This window comes from Ipomoea triloba, chromosome 4 (assembly GCF_003576645.1).
Source record: "Ipomoea triloba cultivar NCNSP0323 chromosome 4, ASM357664v1".
NCBI lineage: Eukaryota > Viridiplantae > Streptophyta > Magnoliopsida > Solanales > Convolvulaceae > Ipomoea > Ipomoea triloba.
The window spans coordinates 22,838,903-22,847,695 of NC_044919.1; the positions used below are offsets into that span (position 1 = coordinate 22,838,903).

The 8,793-nt window shown below is 33.8% G+C and overlaps 1 long non-coding RNA gene across 1 annotated transcript; it reads right to left on the reverse strand.

Annotated features, from left to right (window-relative positions):
* On the reverse strand, window positions 1-6,752 carry LOC116014797. Its single transcript, XR_004097491.1, has 3 exons — window positions 6,426-6,752; window positions 1,005-4,740; window positions 1-342 (listed from the first exon to the last, which is right to left on the reverse strand). It is a non-coding gene; the product is annotated as an uncharacterized LOC116014797 (long non-coding RNA).
* Window positions 6,753-8,793: the final 2,041 nt, after the last annotated feature.

Below are 8,793 nucleotides of genomic sequence, written 5' to 3' on the forward strand. Positions count from 1 at the left end.
TCAAAAAACATGGGCATAAATGAATATATAACTTTCAATTACACTAATTAGTTTTTAGGTATTAGATATGTTAAATAACTTAGCCTCAAGTTAAAGGAATTAAGAACAATTGGAACTGTTGGAATGTTGGACTTGGGCTCGTGATTTTGCTTTGACAACAAATATTTGAAAGGAAATAAACAAGAACAATATGGACACAACAGAGCACATAAAAGCAACCAAACCCATTAGAACAAATAACTGCAAACATGTATTGGCTAATAATATCGGTGATCCTCCTGTTTCTCCGGGACTGCTGTTGTTTCCTCTTGGGAGTGTTAAAAACGTTGCAAAGGATGAGAACTGTATGAAATACATTGAATGAGATAGTTCAAAAATACAGACTACATGAATATCTATAATGAGAGAATCCCAGGGAAACTAGAATAAAGTGTTATAATCTGACTCAAATACATAGAATCCTAATACTCCTCTCAAGCACGGGTAATCTAGTAAACTGTAGTTTATCTCTAATAAAAGAAAATCTAGGACCAGGAAGAGCTTTAATAAAGATATCAGCAAGTTGATCTTTGGTTAAAATAAAATTGAGTTGAATATCTCCTGAAACAACTGTCTATAACAAAGTGATAATCAATCTCAACATGTTTGATACGCGCATGAAAAATTAGATTTGTAGACATATATGTAGCACCAAGATTGTCACACCATAACTTGGAACAAAAATATTGGGGTCATTGATCTCATGTAGTAAAGACAAAATCCAAAATACTTCAGCACAAACATCTGCTAGTGCTTTGTACTCAGCCTCAGTAGAAGATCTAGCAACAATTCTTTGTTTCTTACAAACCCAAAACACAAGATTGGACCCAAGAAACACAGTATAACCACTAGTTAACTTTCGGTCTTCAGGACAGTCAACCTAATCAGAACCAGAAAAAGCATGCAAATCTCCATATACTGACTTTTTTATTCCCAAACCATAAGTAATAGCTCATTTAACATACCTCAATACTCGTTTCAGTTGTTCCCAATGATGACATATGTTGACATACTCGTTTCAGTTCATTTAACTATAGGAGCATACATATGTTGACATAGTTGGTTGACTGCAAAGGATAGATCCGGACGCGTGACAGTCAGATATTATAGTGCCCCTGCCAAACTCCTATATTGGTAAAATCCTCATACAAGTCTGCACTGAAAGGAATAGATTTCGAAACAAAAATAGGAGTAGATAATGCTTTGCATTCTGTCACTCCAACAAGGTTTAAAATATCAGTCATATATCTCTTTTGTAAAAATAGTATCCCATCATCACATTTAACTGTCTCAATACCAAGAAAGAAACCAAGTTCACCAAGATCCATAATCTTAAAAGCAGTAGACAACTTTGATAATAGATGAGTTATAAGATTTGGATCACTCTCATTACAAGTATGTCATCAACATAGACTAAGAGGTACACGTAAGCAAAATCTTGTGAGTAATAAAACAGAGGCACATCTGTTTTGGATGCTTGAAAACCAACAGAAAGTAAAAAGGAGTGTAGACGATTGAACCAAGCTCTAGGAGCCTGTTTTAAACCATACAACGAACATTTAAGCAAACAAACATAGGTAGGGGATACTGACCATTAACATAACCAGGGGTTGCTTCATATACACAGTTTCAGTTAAATTGTCATTTAGATAGGCATTATGGACATCAAACTATCTAACAACCCAACCAGAGTATATAGCTAAAAACAATAATAATCTGACAGTATTGGGTTTAACCACAAGGCTGAATGTATCAAAGAAATCCTGACCTGGAACCAGACTAAAACCCTTTGCTACTAACTTAGCCTTGTGTCTCTCAATTGTACCATCAGTCTTTCATTTTGTGCGAAAGACCCATTTGCATCCAACATTCATATCAGATCTAGAAGGAACAAGATACCATGTCTGATTTTGAAGAAGAGCATTGAATTCGTGATCTATTGCCTCACGCCATTCGGTGACTGTTTGAGTGTAACAAGTGGGTTCAGTAGGACAAACCTGAGCAGATAGAGCTGTATGGGGAGCCTGAGACTAGCTTCGAGTAGCCATGGCGTACTGCATGAATTATATTGAATGAGATAGTTCAAAACAGATTACATAGATATATATAATGAGAGAATCTCAGGAAAATTAGAATAGGGAAATCACAGGAAGCCTAGAATAAAGAGTTATAATCCTACTCAAATACATAGAGTCCTAATACAAAGGTCACAGTAAAGATCAATGAAGCCACAAGTAGATATGTTCGACTTGTTTCTACCATAAAAGCAACATCTTTTTCTATACCAGCATACTCTTTCCTTCTTTTTTTTATTTTCTATAAGTTTAAGAACTCCACTTTGAGGATCAATGTTACCACCATTCCTAACATTTTCAACCCTGCCATTTACACAAATGTAACAGTTCACATATATGACATAATCATAATTTGAATTTTATATATTATATATATGGCATGCATAAAATATTGATATAGAAGTAATAAAGTGTACTTACTAAGAAATACTTACACAACGACTACTTTCTATTTTGGAAGGCCTTGGCAAATGGAGTTTGATGTTGTTTATTGAACATTAAATACTTCCATATAAGAACCTGCATAGCAACACGTTCCAAAGATTTGCGCCTAGATCTGTAACTACAACCGAAAAGCAGGGCCAACAGTGTCTTGCCATTCTCGTCTTTACCCTCAATCATGTTGTCAACTTGGGGATACTTCAAAATATAGTCTATTGCATTCAATCTATGTCCCAGTACCGCTTTGTGAAGGACATTTTGGATTTGCAATTAAGCATCATCCAATGATCTGTGAAGTTATTTGACATGTATTCAATCATTCCAACATTCTCATACCCTGCTGCTATGTGAAATGTCGTGGTCCACTTATCACCTTTGCCTGCGCAAATGTAAACTGAACAAAATTTTTTTCAGCAAAAATCATACGGGCAGTTTCACTATTCTGGTTTTTTATAGCATAGTGTAGTGGCGTCCAACCCGATTCGTCAATCATGTCATGTCGCACAAGCAGATCTCCCTCTTCATTAGTAATTCCGTGCATTCTGAAGGATATATATATCAGTGGTACAATTATATGAAAACAATATATAGCTACTTATTATATATGTTTGGTCAAGTAGGGGTGGCCACGTAGCGTGGGCCGAAATGTGCATGGTTAGTATCTTCCCCAAGTTCACCTATTAAACCTAGCTAATTGCCGAAATGTGCATGGTTAGTATCTTCCCCAAGTTCACTTATTAAACCTAGCTAATTGCATACTCCGTATATATGTGTAATGCAAATTAAATGGTCATTAATTTGTTTTACCAACTTTAATCTATGGGCTCTTTTACTTCTTTTAAATACTATTAATTAATTGGTCTTTATGATTGTATAATAAAAATGTGAGTGGACTAATATAGAAGATAAAAATCATATATATGCCGCTGTACGTGGCCACCATGCCTGACCAAATATATATAATAAGTAGCTATATACTGTTTTCATATAATTGTATCATTGATATATATCCTTCAGAATGCACGCAATTACTAATGAAGAGGGAGATCTACTTGTGCGACATGACTGACGATTCGGGTTGGACACCACTACACTATGCTATAAAAAACCAGTATAGTGAGGCTGTCCGTATGATTCTTGCCGAAAGAAGTTGTCCAGCTTACATTTGCGCAGGCAAAGGTGATAAGTAGACCACAACATTTCACATAGCAGTAAGGTATGGCAATGTTGGAATGCTTGAATACATGTCAAATAATTTCCCAAATTGTTAGATAATGCTTAAGTGTAAATCCCAAAATGTCCTTCACGAAGCAGTACTAGGACATAACTTGAATGCAATAGACTATATTTTGAAGTATCCCCAGGTTGACAACTTGATTGAGGGTAAAGACAAGGATGGCAAGACACCGGTGGCTTTTCTGCTTTCCAGTTGTAGAGATCTAGGCACAATTCTTTGGAACGTGTTGCTATGCAGGTTCTTATGTGGAAGTATTTGGTGTTTAATAAACAACACCAAGCTCCATTTGCCAAGGCCTTCTAAAACAGAAAATAGTCATTGTCTAAGTATTTTTTAGTAAGTACATTTTACTACTTCTATATCATTATTTTATGCATGTCATATATATATAATTCAAATTATGATCATGCCATATATGTAAACTGTTACATTTGTGTAAATAGCAGGGTTGAAAACGTAAGGAATGGTGGTAACATTGGTCCTCAAAGTGGAGTACTTAAACTTACAAAAAATAAAAGAGGAAAGAGTATGCTGATACAGAAAAGGATGTTGCTTTTATGGTAGAAACAAATCGAACATATCTACTTGTGGCTTCATTGATCTTTACTATGACCTTTGTATTAGGATTCTATGTATTTGAGTTAAGATTATAACTCTTTATTCTAGGCTTCCTGTGATTCCCTTATTCTAATTTTTCTGAAATTCTCTCATTATATATATCCATGTAATCTATATATTTGAACTATCTCATTCAATACAATTCATACAGTTCTCATCTGGTATCAGTTAACCAGGGTCTTTTTTTTTTTCTTCCATTTTCGGGTTCGTAGAAGCTACTTTGAATTTTTGGCAACAAAGAATTATGTTTTAAGTTGCAACATGTGACCCCATTTGGCAGCACAAAAATTGAGGGCAAATTAAAGATTCCAAACTCCAAAGTTTTGCACACTGCAGATTCATCAACAATTCATCACGAAGGCTAATTAATTAGACTTATAGTCAACATGAAGATTATATGGGGTTAAATATCAAATTTTTGTACTATAGAAAGCAGTGAATGTAAAATGAATGCTCTGGACATTTTGAATTTAATTTTTTAAACAGAAGACTCCAAGTAACAAAGTGTTACTGCCAAAAACTTCAGGTGGCCTTAGCCAATGGTAAAATATATTCATTACCATAAATTTCATATTAAAAACTAAATAAATAGATCTACATTATGTCATTATTACATTAAAGCATTCAATTATCAATACCTTAGATACTTAGATCTATGTTGTTCACTTGTGAGGAGTGTCAACTTACATTTGAGGCCTAAGGAAATACTGGATGCTTAGTATTGTGATTTGTTGAATAGGTAGGGAATTATGTTTTTTCATTTTTTAATATGGTGGACTAACTTGAACCCAACCCATTGAAACCCTCAGCCCCAATGGCCAGCCAATTTAAGCCTGCTACTTGATGGGCCACTAAATCCCCAACCCACCCTTATTATATGGCAAGGCAGGATGACCTGATAGGCGCAACTAATAATCTAATATATTTATTATTTAAAAAAATAATACTAGTTTTATAAATTTGTAGTTAATTTTATTTGTATTTTTGTTCTTGAGATGTAATACATTGAAGTATATTTGATATTTCTATTGAGCAAATGGATTATAAATTTTATATTAAGTTTAAATTTATGAAAAATTTTTTTTCTCTATATATTAAAAAATTATGAATATTGATAAAAATTGTGTCGCATGATTCTCCACCCCCACAAAATCTCCCGAGGGCGGGTATGGGGAAGATATTTATTCTCGTGGTGGGTGCAAGTGTGGGTATTGGTGTGGGAATGCAGGGCAGGGGGCCCATCCCAACATAACTTTCTATGTTTCATCACTATGCAGCACTTTAGCATCACCTTAGTAAAAGCAAGTTAGGAATTGCTCAGTTAGGAAGTTAGGAATTAATTATTGTATCATTGCTAAGCAGCACTTTAGAGCCATATATAAGTTTGCTTTGTTTCCTTTTCATACTAAAAGCAAGTTAGTAATTCAATCAAACTAGACAAATTATATACTCCATTACTCCATACTTGTTTATTCAAGAGCAGCACCTCAACATCATACCTAACCAAGTTTGGCTTTTTTCCTTTTCATACTAAAAGCAAGTTAGCAATTCAATTGACTAACAGATGCACATATTAATGCTATTAAGATTGAATGGAATAATTCAACTACAATTCAGATCCAGCTTACAATATTTCAACTCTCAGTGTTAACTAATTCAACCATTGGTTTTGAAAACTCCTCTACACTCTCATTTAGACATACTCACTGCTCATTTTGTCCATTAGACATAAATCATCCAAAAACCACATAAGCACTTAACCACATAGGACATTCATGATTTAAAAACAATATTTTTAGCTGCTCACTGGCTCAGTGCTCACATTCATGATTCATATAATGATATAAAAGCACTTAAGCACATACGACATAAATCATCCAAAAACCACATACATAAAATCCAACGGCAACACCAATAAAATTCAATATAATTAACTAATTAAGAGTCTAAGATTTAGGGAAATTAGGGCAAAAATAAAATTAGAAAAATTAGGGCAAAATTGCAAACATACGAACCTGAGAAGCTGAGATTGTGAGACAGTGACTCACTGAGGAATCATGCTGGGCTGCTGACTGGCGAAATTAGGGCACAGAGGACTGGCGAGTGGCGAGGTGCGGCACAGACAGGGGCAGAGCGATAGAGCCACAGAGGACCGAGGACTCCTGAATCCTGAGAGGAGACGAGAGGCCGAGAGGGGCAGTAGCCGGTACTCCGGTAGCGAGTGGCGAGAGGCAGAGAGGTGAGAGAGGCGGTCGCAGGCATTCCAGGCAGAGAGCAATGACGGTAGTCTCGGCGGAGTAGACGGCAGTTTCGCGGTAGTAGCAAGTGGCAAGTAGCAAGGAAACGGGATGGGTTATGTTCTTTGTATTTTTTTTTGTTCTTTTTCTTTTCTTTTTTTTAAACGGCAAATCTATATATATATTGGGGGTGTTTGGATACTGGCTGATCAGCCATTTTTCAGCTTTTTTGACCCACTTTGGCTGTTTGACTTAGTCAATAAGTCAAAATGGGTGTTTGGTAAAATAGCTTTTTCTTTGAGCTGATTGCCCCAACCAGTTGAAATTAGAAACGCTACAATGGGCAACATTTTCATTCAGCTTCTTGATCTTTTTATTTTCAAGACAAATTTACCCCATTGAAAATCTATCTAAAAAATAAGACTGAAGAAAAATCATTTTTATTGAAAATGAGCAGTGAAAACCCTAAATAACATAGAAAATCAATCTCAAAACAAAAAACATGAAAATTGTTTTTGTATTGAGATTTCTATTACAAAATTGAGTAGCATAAGCACAAAACACATTCAAACCCAAAAATAAAACAGTAGAATATGCAATTGTTGCACTGAGGTGTTCTACTGCAAAATCAAGCAATGAAAGTCACTAAGATATACAGAAAACGAAACAAAAATAATAATAATAGAAGAGTAATTTTTGTACTAACATTTTCTACATGAAACCTGAATATATTTTCTTCTTTCTTCAGATTCTCACCCTCCCTCAACTTCGAACTCTTAAACCGCTGCTGTCGATGATGCTCTGAGTTGCTCTGGCCGCAAATGAAGGTAAGGGAAAATGGAATGCCGATGATGCCTGAGTTTCTCTGGCCGCAAATGGAAGTAAGGGAAAGTGGAATGCAAGTTTAATTAGGGCATTTGGTTTTTATTTGTCAAATTCTGTATAATTATATTTTGGCCCCAATAGTTTGTTATGATTTCAAATTCACCCATTTAATAATAATAATAATAATAATAATAATAATAATAATAATAATAATAATAATAATAATAATAATAGCTTCAAAATAAAATTAATTTAAAATTTATATACTCATAATTAATATTTAAAAATAATTTATGATGATGAATATTATTATTATAAAAAATAAATTATATAATAATAATAATAATGAATGTCCTTATTGGTCATTTTACATGCAATCAACTAATACTAAACAACTAATTTACCAAACACCTTTTTATAACCAGTTAATACAATCAGTTGGTCAAATCAGTTAACACAATAAGCTATTAGTTACCAGCTAAACCAATCAGCTATCAGCTATCAGCTAACAGTCATTTGCCAAACACCCACTAAATGTTTTCTGCCAATCTTAAAAAAAAAATACTTTTTTTTGAAATTTGAAATTACAATCTTATTTTACCTAATTAAATAATAAAAAATATTATATATGTTAATCTTATCTTATCTTATCTTACTATATAAAAAAGCCACACGCCTAGGGAACCACAATAAGGCCAAAATTTCCCCCTCAATCAAGATGGGTTATGTTCTTTGTATTTTTTTTCTTTTTCTTTTCTTTTTTTTAAACGGCAAATCTATATATATATTAAATGTTTTCTGCCAATCTTTAAAAAAAAATACTTTTGTTTTGAAATTTGAAATTACAATCTTATTTTACCTAATTAAATAATAAAAAATATTATATATGTTAATCTTATCTTATCTTACTATATAAAAAAGCCACACGCCTAGGGAACCACAATAAGGCCAAAATTTCCAGCTCAATCAAAACACAGTCGTTTAATGCGTTCCAAATACATAATAATACAGTTGGCATACGAAAGGTTGGATACATCAGAGTTCTAGACCTATTGGGTATCTGTCTATTTGGTATTCTAAACAACTACCATAAATAGCTGTAAATACATTAAAGACTTACAATTAAATACACTCATCACAGATTATATTTCCCATCTTACTATATAAAAAAGCCACACGCCTAGGGAACCACAATAAGGCCAAAATTTCCCGCTCAATCAAAACACAGTCGTTTAATGCGTTCCAAATACATAATAATACAGTTGGCATACAAAAGGTTGGATAAGAGTTCTAGACCTATTGGGTATCTGTCTATTTGGTA